Source organism: Lytechinus variegatus, chromosome 17, assembly GCF_018143015.1.
Source record: "Lytechinus variegatus isolate NC3 chromosome 17, Lvar_3.0, whole genome shotgun sequence".
NCBI lineage: Eukaryota > Metazoa > Echinodermata > Echinoidea > Temnopleuroida > Toxopneustidae > Lytechinus > Lytechinus variegatus.
In genome coordinates this window covers 15,359,783-15,378,415 of record NC_054756.1, presented here as the reverse complement: position 1 = coordinate 15,378,415, position 18,633 = coordinate 15,359,783, and the positions used below count along the sequence as shown (strand labels likewise).

The window sequence follows — 18,633 nt, the reverse complement described above, 5'->3', positions numbered from 1 at the left end:
AGCAGCCACTTCATGTTTTTATATTTAAATTCAATAAATCCCCATTTAAAGGTTCAAGATGACTAAGAATATTTGTCTTACAGAAGCGTGAATGAAATGATGTTGATATAATGAAAGTACATTGTACATGTACAGGTATTAAAATAATTCTCAATTTTCAGAAAAAAAATGATTTATTGAATCTGTATCAAATAGCAGCCTGTTTCTATAGTAACGTCACAAACTCTACAAAACTTGAATAATGACATATCTGATGGCTCATTGCATATTCCTGACGACAGAAACGTTTCACTGAAATAGCGAGAAACGTTGAAATGTCATAACTTTCTTATTCCTTGTCCGATTGAGATGAAATTTTCAATGTTTTGTCTAATTTCACTTTATTGGTTCAAATCATATCATTTTAAACCTGGAGTACCCCTTCAACGAAAAATGATAATGTTGAATCACCAAAATGGGGACCTCAAATCTAATGAGAACTGACGAGTAAGATCCTGTTGTAATTACTTTCATATTTCCAATGACACGAACGGCATACGCTGTATTAAAGTTGGGTATAGAAGGCCATAACAAACTCCAGACCATCCTCACACAAATTTTGCTCACACTTTATATTCACGACAGGCCTTGGCCTGCTTGCCGGCCAGAAATAGAAGTGACCGAGGGTCATAATTAGCCCCGAGTCTCTGCAACATATTTGCCTGAAAAGCTGCTGAGAAAAGGCCATGAACTCTACTTTGAAGAAGATCAATTGAAAAGAAGTATATGGGCTATTCCACGGTTACTCATGTTATATTTGGAGACACCTTGACTCATACTTGGAACTGTAACTCCATTATTGTTGATAGGAACTAAACATCTCCTTATCACAACAAAACTGACTATCCTTCGTATAAAAACAAAACTTGGGAAATTCTATTATGCTCCTGGCAAATCTTTGGAATGTGTCGGTTACTCACGTTACATGATTTGGACATGCATAAAATGAAAAGTCAATATAAGTGAAAAGTCTCCTCATACAAGGCTTTTATGAAAGTTGATTATATCCATTTCAAAGAAGTATATTAGGGAGACAAACTTTGTATATAATTAAAAAAATAAAGAACACACTAATGGTTTTTACTTGGGGTGCAGATAATATAGTTACTCACGTTACGGTTACTCACGTTACATTTTGTCCATGTATGGTTAACAACACACCTGTCATTAAAAATTCAATAATGTGTGTAAAATTCATTGCCAGGAACATCTAAAAGAGATTTTATACCAAAAATTGGAACAATTGGAGCTTTATTAGGGAGTAGGAGGGAAAAGTATGATTTCGCTTACTAATTATGCATAAATTAGCATAATTGCTTAATACCAATTTGCATGAAATAAATTACTGTATAGTATTGTAGATTATGTCCAAGACAACCTGCACGCAAATTTTCGGCGTGATCGTGGGGCCAATGGCCGAGATCTCAAGGGGGGCCTGGGAGCCCACCCCCCGGGCCATATCAACTCCCAAAATACTCCGGCCTACATGTAGATAGGGTAATACAGGTAAGAGCATTCAATGTGTTGTTCAAACACTCTTTAAAGTTTGGTTAATCAAAACCAAGTCTTACTACATGTAATGCACTCTCGCATTGTGAATACTTCTAATATTCAATTTTTTTGTGTGATTGTATGACCACTGATATTTTGATGAACAAAGAGTCGAATCAAAAAGATGTACCCTCATTTTGCTTTTACTTAATCAAAAATAACTACACAACTCATCATGAGACTTAAAACTTGACATCCCACAGAAAATGTTACCGAACTGAATAATTTTTACTGGTTACTCACATTACATGATGGTTACTCACGTTACAAAGTTACTCACGTTACAGTTTTTCTTCATCAATTTTATAAAAAATTGTACTTTTTAATGATTTTGATAGTCATCACTGTGTCAAAGATTGTTTGAAGGAAGAGAATTTAAAATCCCACCAATTAACTGTGAAGAATTTTTCTCTCAGAAAACAAAGTCAGTTTTTTCAGTTACTCACGTTACATCACCTGAGCAGGTTGCAATATTTATTTTTGAATGAGTACTACAAATTTACTTGAAAAGCGGTTGTGTATTTTAAGTAATTTGACTCTTCTAAACTTCAGAAATATATAAAGTGGTAAGTTGTTGCAACAACAAAATGGTAATAAGGCATATTTCATTTTTCACTATTTTTCTTGTATTTTGGTACACAATGGAAGACACAACTTTTGACCATTTTTTTCCAAAGTATACGTATATGAAAATAAACTTTTTAATCCTTGTTACTGAAACTATCATGTATGAAGGACTTAAAGTATTAAAAAATTCAAGAAAATATTGAATTTGAATTTTTAAGCTCATGTCCACCAACCTGTGGAATTGCCCATTTTCAGACCTGAAATGCTAGGTACATTAAGTGCTGGAATCAAAAAATGGCTTCATTCTGAAAAAAGGTCAGATAACTGACCAATCAAAAGGTACTCTTTTTTTAAAACAATTCTCGGTGAAAAACTACATGTATTTGCTGCTTTAAAGTTTTGCAATGTGATCTATCATTATCATTAACTCTTTGCATGCTGAATAAATTTTGGGGGTTTAATAATGACAATTATTTCCAATATTTTCTTTATTTCAAGATGTCCGTATTGCACCATTGATACTTACATGTATTCTAAGTTATCTAAGAACTATTGCCTTTTATTTAAAGGTAGGGAGAAAAACTATTACGATTGTTAAAATTCAATTGTACGAATGCAAGATTGCAACATCAGTGCACAAAGGGTTAATATCAAATCACTGTCACTTCTCATAATCAGAATCATCCTTGTCATCAAAATAATAATAAGCATCTGAGTCGTACTCACTCTTGTTTTTGTATTCTATAAATGGGTCGTATGAAAGGTTTCCATTTGAAAATGGTCTCCTTGCCATTGAATAATAAAACCAGTTTTTCCATCATTCCATGACCTTTTGTTACTTTCCCCATCTTTGCGCTAGCTGCATACATGTACATTCCCCACAATCAGGTTTTATACTTTACATAATTAAAGTGAATTCGGACCAATGAAGGTAGCAGAGATTTAATAATTAATGAAACATCATTTTCTATTAAAATGTTGATGAATAATCAGGTGCTTTTAAATGTTTCTATCTTTTAATTTTCATTGCTAACAGGTTTTCTCGACTTTCTTCTGTGCCATGTCATTATCACTATCATCTGCAGCCTGTTGCATAAAACTTTTTACCTGAGAAAACTCCGGTAAAAACTGAAAACTAAGGTTAGTATGATTTCTGCCATTGACTTTAACACAGGGCAAAAACTCCGGTAATAACAACCTGAGTTTTCTCAGGTAAAAAGTTTTATGCAACAGGCCCCTGGTTAAAGGTCAAGTCCACCCCAGGAAAATGCTGACTTGAATGAATACAGAAAAATCAAACTAGCATAGTGCTGAAAATTTTAAAAATTTGCTTTATTTCTATTTTTCACGAAACAGTGATATGCACAACTACATGTAGGTGAGTCACTTGATCACTCACTATTTCTTTTGTTTTTTATTGTTTAAACAGGGCTCGACACTAGCGGCGGTCCAACGGTCCCAGACCGGTAAAAATCGCTATCGGGCCAGTAGATTTTCAGAAATTTGAAGATTTACTGGTTCGACATGCCCAGTAAAAAATATCATTGTCGGGCCAGTAATTTTTCTAAAAATAGCAAGATTTAAGGGTCCGACATGACCAGTAATAAAAACCATTGTTGGGCCAATAACTTTTCCAGAAATGGTCAAATTCACAGCAAACCATTTCCCCCGTTAAATTCTGCCATTCACACACAGAATACACACAGAATGAATCGCACGTGTTACTAGAGTACTATACAGCATATGCATACAGTGTACATGTAGTCAGCCACACAATCCACATGGTAAATTCTCCACTGGCCGCACGAACGAAGCCTGGCTAAACTCTGCCAGAAATCTCTCACAGAACTGTCAAAATTCAAGGTTCATACTCATGAAAGGATCTTATAATGTCCATATTTCCTAAAAATTGGAGCAACTCTGTAATTTGTAAGCAGTAAAAGGAGAAATTTTCACTTCTGTTTTGGTTCAAACAGATCAGGTTTCGGGTGATATCGTCTGAATACATAATAGCCCCACATATGCATTTATGTGTGTGTTGATACACTTTGTATCTGACTTTCGTAGCTATTTTAATTGAGCCAAAAAAGAAACTGATAAATTATGATATTAGTTTGAGCTTTCTTCCTACCTTTCTTTCCTTCTTAATCTTTCTTTGTTTCTTCCCTCGATTTTTTTTTGTTACTGTCTTTCTATTTTACTTTCCCTTTTTTTCTTTAATTCATTTTTACTTTCTATCCTTTTATAAAATATTTTCTCTATTTCCTTTTTCTCTCTTTCTTTCTGATGTTTTCTTTCTTTAGTTTTTGAGTCCATCCATCCTATATTCATCTCTTCTCTTCTTCCTTTCTTTCCTTCCTTCTTTTTACCCCTTTCTTCATTCTTTGTTTCTTTCTTCCATCCATCATTTATTTACCCTTTCTTTTTTTATTTCTTTTCTCAGCCCTTTCTTTCTTACATTCATTCCTTCCTTTCTTCTATCTGTCTTGTTCTTTCCTTTTTCCCTTTGTTAATTATATCCTTTTACCTTTCTTTTCTTTTTTTTTGACTGCTTGCTTCCCTTCTCTCCTTTATTCTTTCATTCCTTCCTTTCTTTGTCTCTCGATCGGTCTTTCTTTTTTTTTCTTCCTTTCATCTATTCTTTTACCTTTTCTTTTTTTTTATAATTGCTTGCTTCTTTCCTTCCCTTCCTTTATTTATTTCTTTCCATCTATCATTTTACCTTTCCTTCATTTCTTCCTTAATTCCTTCCTTTTTTTCTTTCTTTCTTTTGTCCGTCTTTCCATCTCTCCTTTTACCCTTTCTTTTTTATTGCTTCTTCTTTCTTTCCTTTACTACTTTCTGGATTTGTTCTTTCTTTCTGTATTGCTTGCTTCATTTCCTTCATTTCTTTTTTTTCTTTTCTTTCTTTCTTTCTTTCTTTTTTATATTTGTTCCTTCTTTATTCCTCCCTTTCCTTCTTTAGTTCTTTTTTTTCTTCCTTCACATCTATCCTTTCTTTACCTTTTTTCTTCCTTCCTTTCTTTTATTCTTTCTTTTCCTTCCTTCCTTCCTTCCTTCCTTCCTTTCTTTTATTCTTTCTTTTCCTTCCTTCCTTCCATTCTTTCTTTCTTCGTTTCTGTCTTTCTTCGTTTCTGTCTTGCTTTATTTTTGTCCTTCATTTCCTTCATTTTTTTTGGGGGGGAGTAACGGAAGGCTAGAAAAATAAACTTGCGCCTTTTCTTAATGTTTTCTTTATTTTTTGGGACCAGTAGATTTTAGGTTCGGACCAGTAAAAATTTGAAAAACTGGGTATCTACTGGTCCGACATGAATAGGTTGGACCAGTAGAAAAAATGGGTTAGTGTGGAGCCCTGGTTTAAATTAAACAATATTTCACTTTTTATAGATTTGACAATAAGGACAAACTTGTTTTGTTAACCCCCTAATGGCATGAAATGGCGGCTGCACGATCATGAGCCGTCTGTTTTGAGGAATTTTTTTTTTAAATGTTTAAACTCCTCGAAACATACGGCTGCCAGCTGTCTATGATGAACAGTTTTTTGTGGAAACTGACACTTAAAAATCAAGCATTTGACATTCGTTCCCAAGGCCAAGAACAAGAGAAAATAAGCCAAACATTGCATTGCAAACCTTTAATATTTCCCCACACACAGTGAGTACACATAGACATAGAGCTGTCATATAAGTTATAACCTTGGTCAATGAATGAGTTTTAGACCAAAAGCTTCGGTCTCTGTTATGTTGGTTGTTCAGCTGAACTCCGTTGGCTTCACTCACCAAATACAGAGACCGAAGTTACTTCCAGCGCGATCTGTACAGGGACTCAATAGCCATATGTTTATATACTTAAGATCGGATAAAACGGGGAAGTGAATTTGCGTGACAGCCGAGGTAAGTCACTGTTTTTGTTCCTTTTAACTTGATGTTTCTCCGTTTTTGGCAAATAATGCCAAGAGGGAATATTAATTTGCATTTTGGTCACACTCACATTAATTTTCAAAATTGTTAATGTTATTCATTAAAAAAAAATTAATTTAAAGTTAAAGACAAAAATTGAAGAGCTCCGACGGGGGATTTTGCTTTGCAAGTCCCCTAATGGGTGGCTGCACGATAGCGAGCCGTCTGTGTAGGAGGAGAAAAAAAATGTTTAAAATCTCGTCGAAACTGACAGCTGTCTATGAATGAGTCCGTGCCGCGATCCTCCCCGACCCCGTCACTCACACACACCATCTTCCAGCCGTTGGAAAGCCCGACCCCACCGACTACCGCGTTACCGGTGAACTTCAGACCCGAGCTCGTCGGCTTTGACATCACCCTGTCCCGTAGAGCGAGACTTGGTCTCTCCACAGCTTCTGCGTAGACATGTTCTTCTACAATACAATTAAATTCACAGTGCCCTAAATCTCGAAAATAGAATACTTAGGAACTTACCACGGCTAGAAAAGAAACTTTGTGCCTAACTCACACCGTCTGATATCCCTGTTGTGAAATCGAAGAGTATTTTCTATCACTTGTCGTCGACTGAGACGTGATAAGTGAGAAGCCGAAGTGAAGGGCGGAGCAACTACAGAAATTGGCTAAAGTAAATCGTTAGCTGGCGCTCTTAAAAAAGGGCCGAGGTACCGTACTTGATTATAGTCGGTCGAAAATAATTAATAAATGTATTAGTGGTAATTATTTCACAAATATTATTATTAGGACGGTGATGATGATGATGATGATAGTTTTGTTTGAAATTTGTTTAATTTTTATTTAGACAGTCGTTCATAATCATAATAAAAATATATCTACAATGAATTGCGATTCGGGATGCATATAGCCCCATCATTTGGAAAAGACAAGGAAGTTGCAAATAATGATTCATATATATTCTTTAAATGCTACGCATTATTTGCTCTGTTTATTTCTCTCTCTCTCTCTTTGTACCATTTCTGGTCTCATTTATTACATATCAAATCGACATAAAAATTACAGGCTATTACAAAATTTCCTTTTTTCAAATGAAAAAAATATATACTTTAAAGGACAAGTCCACCCCAACAAAAACTTGATTTGAATAAAAAGAGAAAAATTAAACAAGAATAACACTGAAAATTTCATCAAAATCGGATGTAAAATAAGAAAGTTATGGCATTTTGAAGTTTCGCTTATTTTCAACAAAATAGTTATATGAACGAGCCAGTTACATCCAAATGAGAGAATTTATGTCATCACTCACTCACTATTTCTTTTGTATTTTATTATATGAAAAATGAAATATTTTTATTTTCTCGTCAGTATCATGTCAAATGAAGTTTCATTCCTCCCTGAACACGTGAAATTCCATTATTTTAACATTTTGTGCTTCAGGTAAGGAGGTCCTAATCGTCAAATTCATAAAAATTGAAATGTTGTATAATTCAAACAATAAAAAAACAAAAGAAATAGTGAGTGTGTGACATCATCGACTCTCTCATTTGAATGTAACTGGCTCGTTCATATAACTATTTTGTTAAAAATGAGCGAAACTTTGAATTGTCAAAACTTTCTTATTTTACAACCGATTTTGATGAAATTTTCAGCATTGTGCTTGTCTGATTTTTCTCTAGTGATTCAAATCAACATTTTTCTGAGGTGGACTTGACCTTTAAGGTACAGACAATGAAAAAATACAGATTCTTAGATTACGATAACAATGAATTTAATTAAAAAGAAATCACAATCCTCCGAGGACCCTTTTCCATAACTCAATATTTGTTTTGCTTTTCTTTGTTTCTACCTCTATATGATCTCTCAACAATAAATACAAATAATTTTGATTAATTTGAAATGTTGATTAATTGCTGTTCTCACTTTGGCATATTCATCACTTAACCATCTACCATACTTATACACAAGTTTGGCTTTAAATGCAGGAAATGGTTATTACTAACTAAATCACCAATAATTATCATGATTATGTTGGATCTTATCCAATTTCCAAATAACAATACATTTCCTTGCTCTATTCAGTTTCAGCTAAGGTAAAGCAGACATACAGTATTTTCTCTCTAGCTCAGTATAAAGCACAACCCCGGGGCACAATACTTACATTCCAGCATCTACCCCCATGACCACCCCTTCCCCGAATCAGGGGCGTAGCTATGGGGGCGCTGGCACGTGCCCCCCCCCCCCTTCCCGAGATTTGGTTTTTGAAATTTTACCTAAATTCTATATTTCAAGTCAATGAAAATCACTATTGCTTATACTTAAGCGCAATGAAAGGCCAAAGAAAATATATTTTGATTGTACATATTGTGTAATTTGATATATTTTTGTATAAAGCTAAACAGGCTACTCTGGATAAAGATTTGCAATAAATAACCAGATAAATAAATAAATGCATTTTTTTTTCAATATCACCAGAATTACGGCACGCCTTTGTTACAAATATCTAAGTTATTTTCAGTGAAATTCTTTTAGTTTGTATATAGAAAACAAATACATGTAGATATTAGTAGTCAAAAAATTAAAACAAAATATAAACATACTCCACTCTTTCCTGGTTAAGTGATGATCAGCGTGAGTTACCTGAGCTCGATCTGGTAGAATGGATGAAAATCTCATGGAACTCGACAATATGTTGCCTTGTATAAAACTTGTTATTGCATATACAAAAATTGTTTTTCTACTTGTATACATTGGCGGCGGAAGGCAAAAAAATTAGGGGGGTGTCCACCTGAAATTTTGGAATGGACACAGGTAAAATTCTGACGAGCAAAAAAAGGTTATCAAGCTAAATTTTAGGGGGACCACCAAAAATTTGTGAGAAGCTAAAAAAAACAAAAAAAGGTTATCAACCTAAATTTTAGGGGGGAAATGGTTTTGGAGGGGTCCACCGAAATTTAGGGGTGGGGGACGCAAGAAAATAATTGACAAGCAAAAAAAAAGAAAAAAAAGAAGCTTCTCAACAAAAAATTTATGGGACCCCCCCCCCCCCCCCGCTTCCGCCGCCTATGCTTGTGTACCACACAATACGGCACCTATAGATAAATTCAATATCCGAATCGGTGATTAAGAATGAAGGTTAAAACAAATAAGATGTCACACTTTCGGTCATTTTTATGTCATACTTTCGGTCATGTTTCTACATTAAAATGTCATATTTTGGGGGTTGCGCTATACCCCGGCGATGCTGCCAGGACGACAGTGGACCGACGCCTATACCATACCCCTTTTCTTTTTCGGTTTAATGGATCGTCCTGTCGGCAGGACTAGGGTACAAGTTGCTTGTAAAATATTCTGAGTAAACATTTTTAAGGATATATAATACAGTTTGTATCAATGTTCTGTTTGATTGAAGTGCAACGATATGTTTTGTATACCTTGATTGTTTTTGTGACGAATAAAAACTGCAAAGATAAAAAAGAAACCCGAATAAGATTGAATTTCATTTCCCATCTTTTAGTTTGTTCCATGAAATTCGCTCTGGCGACAATTGCTCCACTCTAAATCCCAAACACTAATCGAATGACTAACTTCAACCATGGGTTGAACACTATACCGTACCCTAACTTTACATATATTAACCATAATTATTTTAACTCTACCCCTATACGTCTTACACGTACGAATGAAACCATTGGAACAAGATAGCTTGTGTAGAAACAGAAAAATCAAAGAATAAGAATAAAGAAAGTTTGAGAAAAATAGGACAAATAATGAGAAAGTTATGAGCATTTGAATATTGCAATCACTAATGCTATGGAGATCCTCCCATTGGCAATGCGACAAGGATGTGTGATGTCACTGATGAACAACTTTCCCTTTGGTGGACTATAAAATACCCTCAAAATGTCACTTTTTGCTTTTACTTATGATGATACAAACTCTTTATCCATGATGTATTCTTTAAAAATATGTATTACATGCCCTCATGTAGAAAGAACACATGATCTATAGTTAGATGTGATAAAAGAGGCAATGCAAGTGAAGTATATACTAAAGTAATGGGGAGAGTTGTTCACAAGTGACATTACACATCTTTGTCGCATTGCCAATTTGCTATCTCCATAGCAATAGTGATTGCAATATTCAAATGCTCATAACTTTCTCATTATTTGTCCTATTTTTCTCAAACTTTCTTTATTCTTATTCTTTGATTTTTCTGTTTCTACACAAGCCTATTTGTTCCAAAGGTTTCATTCCCCTTTAAGCCCAGAGCAATTGTCGCAAGAGCAAATGTCGTGTCTTTCTTTGAAAGGGATGGTCTGGGCTGAAAATATGTCTAAATAGATAGAGTAAAGTTTACAAAGAAAAATGCTGAAAATCTCATCAAAATTGAATAAGAAATAACGAAGTTATTAAGTCAAACCGTTAAGAATAATCAATAGGTGGACTGATGATGTCACAGCCCCTCTTTCCTTTTCCCTATGTTATTACATGAAATCATTAATGTTTCTTTTTTTCATACACGTGTAAATGACGTGTCTCCATTATGATGAAATAAGTTGTGGCAGTAAATAACTAATGCACTTAATAATATAGTTGTCAATCCAATCGTTTATGTTCTTGCATTGGTAGAAAAACATTGAGTAAACCTAATTCATTACACTGCATTCAAATACAAAAGAACAAGTGGGAATGTCCGGATGTGACATGAGCCTACCTAATGATTATTCATAAAGACATGCCTAGAACTGTTTCACCGGAATAATGCAAATTTTTTATATTCAGTAACTTCGTTATTTGTTATCCAATTCTGATCAATTTTTCAGCATTTTGCTTTGTGAATTTTACTCTATTCATTGAGATATATCTCCAGCCTAGAACACCTCTTTAATTATACTTCCTTCCATCTATCTCACTTCTTTTTCTTTCACCCTTTCTCTCCGTGGCACACACACAAAAAAATATGCAAAAACTGAAGCTTCCCATGCAACAGTAATACGATAAATACATAATGAACATGAAAAAGGTGCAGCAACTTAAGAAAATGGTGATATGATAAAGTAATAATACGTTACTCTCATGGAATTGAGCTTCATTTATATTTTATTTGATATGACTGCAAATTATTATTTCGAATGTTAGGGACAAAAAGAACATTGTAACCATGGTAACCTACTTTGACCATACTGAATAGAGGAATTAGGGGCCGCAGAATGTTTTTTTAAAGTGTGTGTGTGGGGGGGGGGGGCTGGCCGTGCAAACAATCACAATCTCACGGCCATTTTTTACGTTTTTGTACGGTTTTTGAAAAAAAAGTGGGGGTCGAAGATGCAAGAAAATAACAATCCGATGGTAATTTTTTACGTTTTTGTACACGTTTTTTTAAGGGGGCTATAGGTCACCCAGCCCCCCCCCCCCCTCTCCCCATTTCTGCGGGCCCTGTGAACATTCAACTGTTTATACCAGTTCAATGAGAAATGATTAATACAGAAATGACGACCAAGCAACTATAGAAATGACTGGAAATAGCTAAATAGAAATAAGGGCCTATCAACCACGGTATCATGGTCATTTAACCAAATAACTATTAAAGACAAAGTCCAACGACAATGAGTTGATTTCGATGAATAGAACAAAAAAAATGAAACTTGAAACTATCTCGGTGACCAATTCGATGGAACGCGGATTCGTTTACTCGGTCTCAGCTGCGGAGTCGGACATGGGAGGGGCATTGGGTAGGCTATAGATGAGCTCTTTTAGCTTTTCTCGAGCTTCTTCGCTCTCTGGGTATTTTATGACGTTTTCGTTCTCATCCAGATAGCCAAGTTCCTTAAACTTGTCAAGGATGAACTTTGACTTGTAAAGATCGACGGCTAAATCCCTCCAATAGTTTTGTATAGCTTTAATTTCTTGAGCAAACAGGGCTTCCAAATCTACGAAAATGAACAAGGAGAGAGAGAAGAGAGAGGGGGGGGGGGGGGTGGAGAGGCCGGGGGAGGGGTGGGAGTGAAAGAGATGGGGTTCCATGAGAGAAAAGAAAACCAAACAAAATGGAATATTTTTTTCAAATTGTCGTAAAATCACAAACTTATACAATATGGTTACACTTCGTAATTCCGAAACACATAAATTGCGTATACCTCGATGTTCGTTAATCCGAAAACGAAAAAGGGTTTGTTAATCCGAACATTTATGGCGTTATTCCGAAAACGAAATAAGGTTCATTGTTCCGAAGGTTCGTTAATCCGAAAACGAAATAAGGTTCGTTGTTCCGAAGGTTCGATAATTCGAAAACGAAATAAGGCTCGTTGTTCCGAAGGTTCGTTAATCCGTAAACGAAATGAGGTTCGTAATTCCGAAGGTTCGTTAATCCGAAAGTTAAACAAGGTTCCTATTTCCGAAAATGAAATTTTTGGTAACAAAAACGATGTTATCCTTGTAAGATAACAGGATATTATGCAATAATAGTAATAATTAACGAACGATTATACATGTGTGTGTTGTGGCCAAAGCATGTTGATTTAAGAATAGGCGCCCGGATCAAGCATACGCTTAATTTCGATTTTATCTGTGAGCAATTGCTGCCCAAGCAAATGTTTTAAGATGCAAGGGGATTAAGTGTGTTGGTCGCGTGCGAGTACCTCCAGATAGGATTTGTCGAGGGGATGTTATTTTTAATAAGAGCTTCTCCTGAAAATTAATCTAAAATATATATACTTTAAAAAATTATTTATTTTGAAAAAAAGGAATTTACCATTTTGGACAAATATCATTTCCCTGTTATTTATTTGGGGGTGTAAATGCCCCCTGCTACCCCCCTCCCCCAGGCGGATCCAACTTTCGCCAAAGGGGGGGGGGGCGAATTTTTTTCACCCATAATTTCCCCGATCGGCAGCTTAAAGTTGATTTTTGTTTGTTTGTTTCTTTGAAAGGGTATAGTTCTAATAGCCAATAATTAGCTTTTTTCTTATAAAATAAAGTAAATAAGTAATAATATCATAAGCCCTTTTTAAATAATGCGAGCGCGAAGCACGAGCTATATATTTTTCTGAAAATATGATGGGCAGTATGTTTGTGATCTTCAAAACAAGATGGCTATGTAACTAGATAACAGCTGCGAGCAAGAAGCGCGAGCAGAAATTTTAATTATGAGCTCTGACCTGATCTGAAGGGGACATGTTAAGGGATTTTTGCAGTTAGCCATGAAGACGATACATGTTCCAACCAAGGGCGGCGGAACGTATTTTCCTTTTTTTGGGGTGGGCAAAGTAAAAAAAAATGTACTTATATGCCAAAACGGGCATTTTTGTGCAAACGGATATTTTCACCATGAGATTATCATCTGTGTAAAGTTGTGTGTTTTGTAGTAATTAAGTTGAGCAAAGTTTTTTAAATTTATTTTTGATTGATAAGATATATATTTAGGTTTTATTTTCGCGAACAAGCGTAGCGAGCAAGTGGTTTGGAAAAAATCAAATCTGAAGCTATAAAACTCGCTTTTTTGTCAATTATGGACATGTTAAAAGGGCATCCTTATGAGATATTGCGAGCGAATCACGAGCTCAAACTGGAAATTTCATGTAGGCCTAATAATACATGATAATAATATAATAGTAATAACAATAGCAATAATGGTATTATTTACCAAGGGAAGCCACTTCAGTTCTGAAAACTGTTCTCCCAGTGGGCCCTGCTATTATTATTACCACGGCTTTAGCTGGGCTGCCTAGGAGCCCAACGGAAGGCATTTAATTAATTTCTTCATACCGGGTACCCATTCACCTCACCCGGGTTGAGTGCAGCACAGTGTGGATAAATTTTTGTTGAACGCCATGGCTGGGATTCGAACCTACGAACCTCTGTTTCAAAGTCAGAAGACTAATCCACTGGGCCACAACGCCTCACACAGAGAGTAAACATTCCGAGCATTTTTTGTAATCATGAAAAACGGATTAACATTGTTAACACTATAGGCGTAAGGATCAACAAAATCTTATTAACATTTATATTCTTTATCACCATTTTTATTATGATCATCGTTTGGGGTTATTATGATCATCATTAGTATTTTTTTATTATTATCAGCAGAATCTCTTATTAAAAAATGACATCCCCTCCAATATAAATCCTATTATCTGGAGGCTACTCGCACGCGACCAAAACACTTAATCCCTGCATCTTTAAACCATTTGCTTGGGCAGCAATTGCTCAGATAAAATCGAAATTAAGCGTATGCTTGATCCGGGCGCCTATTCTTAAATCAATACATGCTTTGGCCACAACACACACATGTATCATTATACATGTTATTACTATTGTTGCATGATATCCTGTTATCTTGTAAGGACAACATCGTTTTTGTTAACAAAATGAATTAGTTTCATTTTCGGAAATACGAACCTTATTTAAAGGTCAAGTCCACCTCAGAAAAATGTTGATTTGAATCAATAGAAAAAAATCAGACAAGCACAATGCTGAAAATTTCATTAAAATCGGATGTAAAATAAGAAAGTTACAACATTTCAAAGTTTCGCTTAATAGTTATATGAACGAGCCAGTTACATCCAAACGAGAGAATCGATGATGTCACTCACTTACTATTTCTTTTGTTTTTTATTGTTTGAATTATACAATATTTCAATTTTTACGAATTTGACGATTAGGACCTCCTTGCCTGAAGCACAAAATGTTAAAGTAATGGAATTCCACGTGTTCAAGGAGGAATGAAACTTCATTTCACATGACAATGACGAGAAAATAAAAATATTTCACATTTCATATAATGAAATACAAAAGAAATAGTGAGTGAGTGATGAAATCAGTTCCTCATTTGCATACTTACCGAGATGTGCATATAACTGTTTTGTGAAATGAAGCGAAACTTTAAAATGCCATAACTTTCTTATTTTACATCCGATTTTGATGAGATTTTCAGTGTTATGCTTCTTGAATTTTTCTCTTTTTATTCAAATCAAGTTTTTCTTGGGGTGGACTTGTCCTTTAATTTTCGGATTAACGAACCTTATTTCGTTTTCGGACTAACGAACTTTCGGATTAACGAAACTTATTTCGTTTTCGGACCAACGAACCTTCGGAATTACGAACTTCATTTCGTTTCCAGATTAACGAAGCTTCGGAATTACAAACCTCATTTCGTTTTCGGATTAACGAACCTTCGGAATTACGAACCTCATTTCGTTTCGGACTAACGAACCTTTATAACGAACCTTCGGAATATCCGAACCTTCGGAATAACGAAGCTTCGGAATTACGAATGTATGTGATTCCGAGTATCCAGGGAGTAATAAAACTTTGTTTTACATGACAATGAGAAAATGGGAATATTTCATATAATAAAATACAAAAGAAATAAACAATGAGACGTGTCATCAGTTCCCTCATTTGCATACCGACCATGCAGGATGTGCATATAAACTTTAAAATATCATAACTTTCTTATTTTACATCCGATTTTGATGAGATTTTCAGTGTGATGCTTGTTGGATTTTCCTCTTTTTATTCAAATCAACATTTTGTTGGAGTGGACTTGTCCATTTTACCACTAAACCACGACGCCCCAATATAATGTTTATAGTAACGTTAGCCATATACCAAAATAATTATCATTTGGTATATTAATATTAATGTAAATCTAGTATATCCTATTCTGAAATACCTTTTATAATTGTTCATGAACGAAATAATAGTTGCCTCGTGCAAACACTGATGATATACAATAAAATGATTGCACATAAAATCGTGCAGACAAAAAAAGGATCGCGAATTTCATTATTTTTACCTATTTCTTGATCGTCAGAAGCTTCTTTGATACCGTCGACGAAGGGCCTGGATTAAACTTGGATCACGTTGAAATCGACGACGCCCATGAATACAACGATGAATATTGCTGATCTTAAATACATGGTCACGAAACGTGGTGTACAGTTGCTTTTGAACATGTTGAAGGAAAATTCAGAGAGGACATTACTTGAAATATTTTCCTTAGTTCGGGAATTGTATAGGGATCGTTTAAGTTGAACAAATGAAACTTTCCTTCGAAAAATAAAGAACATGCAGTAGAGTTCTTGAATTTCGTTCCTTTTTTTCTATATTTTGATGAAGCAAATAGTCATTGATTTTGTTTTTACTGACAAATATTACAAACCATAACAATTTTGCATCCGATTTGCATAAAAGAAATTAAAAAAACACTATGTTGTTTCATGAAACTTAAAGGTCAAGTCCACCTCAGAAAAATGTTGATTTAAATCAATAGAGAAAAATCAGACAAGCACAATGCTGAAAATTTCATCAAAATCAGATGTAAAATAAGAAAGTTATGACATTTCAAAGTTTCGCTTATTTTCAACAAAATAGTTATATGAACGATCCAGTTACATCCAAATGAGAGATTCGATGACGTCACTCACTCATTATTTCTTTTGTTTTTTATTGTTTGAATTATACAATATTTCAATTTTTACGAATTTGATGATTAGGACCTCATTGCCAGAAGCACAAAATGTTAAAATATTGGAATTCCACGTGTTCAGGGAGGAATGAAACTTCATTTCACATGACAATGACGAGAAAATCAAAATATTTCATATTTCAGATAATAAAATACTAAAGAAATAGTGAGTGAGTGAGTGAGTGATGTCATCAACTCTCTCAATTGGATGTAACTGGCTCCTTCATATAACTATTTTGTTGAAAATAAGCAAAACTTTAAAATTCCATAGCTTTCTTAATTTACATCCGATTTTGATGAAATTTTCAGTGTTATGCTTGTTGAATTTTTCTCTTTTTATTCAAATCAAGTTTTTGTTGGGGTGGACTTGTCCTTTAAGCACAAGGAAAAAGGCAAAAGCGAAGGTTGTTAATTGAACGGATTTACTGTATTTTGTTGGAAAGCAAATCAATTCAGTTGACGACTTTGCCGACTTTGCAATCTTTACTTGCCATTTTAAAGGTCAAGTCCACCCCCAAAAAATGTTGATTTGAATCGATAGAGAAAAATCAAACAAACATAACGCTGCAAATTGCAAATTAAATGACCTATAGAGCTAAATCATGTGACCCGAAATTCCTGCAAAATGACCAGTGATACTTGCTTATCTTTGTGTCTAAGCTTTATGAAATACATGTAGGTCTACATACTTTCTCAGTTATGATGACATTAAAAAAAATAGCATTGGTAAAGATTTCAATGTTGACGAAATGACTGCCGCCATGGTCAGAAAAGTGGCGGCTATGGACGCACTCTACTTGTTATGCAGTCGTAATTAATTAATAGTTGATTATCAACGTTAATTGCAATAGTTCCAAGGTATGATGTAATTAATTTGTAATAAGTCATAATAAGGCATATAATCAAATATCAAAAGAAAAGAACAAAGAAAAAAGATTAAAACTTACAGCAGGCCTGGGGATGATGGCTTACTAAGCAGACTCCATTATAGGAATAACGCATTCCGCGGAGTTGTTTAGCGAATATGCAGTGCACGAGAGGTTTCTTCTGAGCATGCGCACTCCACACGAGCCGGAGGCGAGTGTGGAGTGTGCATGCGAAGAAGAAACCTCGAGTGCACTGCATATCGCTGAAAAACGACGGGTAAAAAGCGTTATAATTTGCAGCTTGCTGATTGGTCAAAGCGTACCACGTGATCATTCGCGAAAAGTGTCTATCCCTGCACGCCCGTGCAAATTTCGCGCACCCAAATTGTCTAACCCACGGTAAGTGCAATTTCAAAATTTTTGATATTTGATTTAGATCTATTTCATTATTTCTTTCTCATATAAGGTGCTTAAAATTGCGATCGAAATTACTTAGCCATCTTATAATACATGTTGTTTTTACTGTAGGTAAACTAAGCGCATACATTCGTAATTCCGAAGCTTCGTAATTCCGAAGGTTCGGTTATTCCGAAGGTTCGTATTTCCGAAGGTTCGTAATTCCGAAGGTTCGTAATTCCGAAGGTTCGTCAATCCGAAAACGAAATAAGGTTCGTTAATCCGAAAACGAAATAAGGTTCGTTAATCCGAAAACGAAATAAGGTTCGTTAATCCGAAAATTAAATAAGGTTCGTATTTCCGAAAATGAAAATAATTCATTTTGGTAACAAAAACGATGTTGTCATTACAAGATTACACGATATTATGCAATGATAGTAATAACGATCGATGATACATGCGTGTGTTGGGGCCAAAGCATGTATTTCATTAAGAATATAGGCGCCCTGATCAAGCATAGGCTAATTTCGATTTTATCTGAGCAATTGCTGCCTATAAGCAAATGGTTTAATTAGAGATGCAGGGGATCAAGTGTATTGGAAGCGTGCGAGCAACCTCTAGATAATAGGATTTGTATTGGAGGGGATGTCATTTTTAATAACAGCTTCTGCTGGTAATAAAAATAAAAATAATACTAATAATGATCGTTGTGAGATGTTGAAAGCGTGAATCGCAAGCTCAAACTAGTAGACATTTCATGTAACAAGACGTAAAGACATAGTGAGCATTCGGAGCATTTTTTGTAATCGTGAGAAAGATGTGTATCTTTCTA

At 34.9% G+C, this 18,633-nt stretch overlaps 1 protein-coding gene and 1 long non-coding RNA gene across 3 annotated transcripts in view; both read right to left on the bottom strand.

Annotated features, from left to right (window-relative positions):
• LOC121430776 (serine/threonine-protein kinase Sgk1-like) overlaps positions 1-6,720 on the bottom strand; it is a 71,351-nt gene extending 64,631 nt beyond the window's left edge. For both annotated transcript variants that reach the window (XM_041628167.1, XM_041628168.1), the window contains exon 1: positions 6,591-6,720. The gene's annotated coding sequence lies outside the window, so the exon portion shown is untranslated. The remainder of the gene's footprint in view (positions 1-6,590) is intronic.
• A 4,762-nt stretch (positions 6,721-11,482) lies between these two features.
• Positions 11,483-17,690, bottom strand: LOC121431239. Its single transcript, XR_005972108.1, has 3 exons — positions 17,487-17,690; positions 15,868-16,016; positions 11,483-12,001 (listed from the first exon to the last, which is right to left on the bottom strand). It is a non-coding gene; the product is annotated as an uncharacterized LOC121431239 (long non-coding RNA).
• Positions 17,691-18,633: the final 943 nt, after the last annotated feature.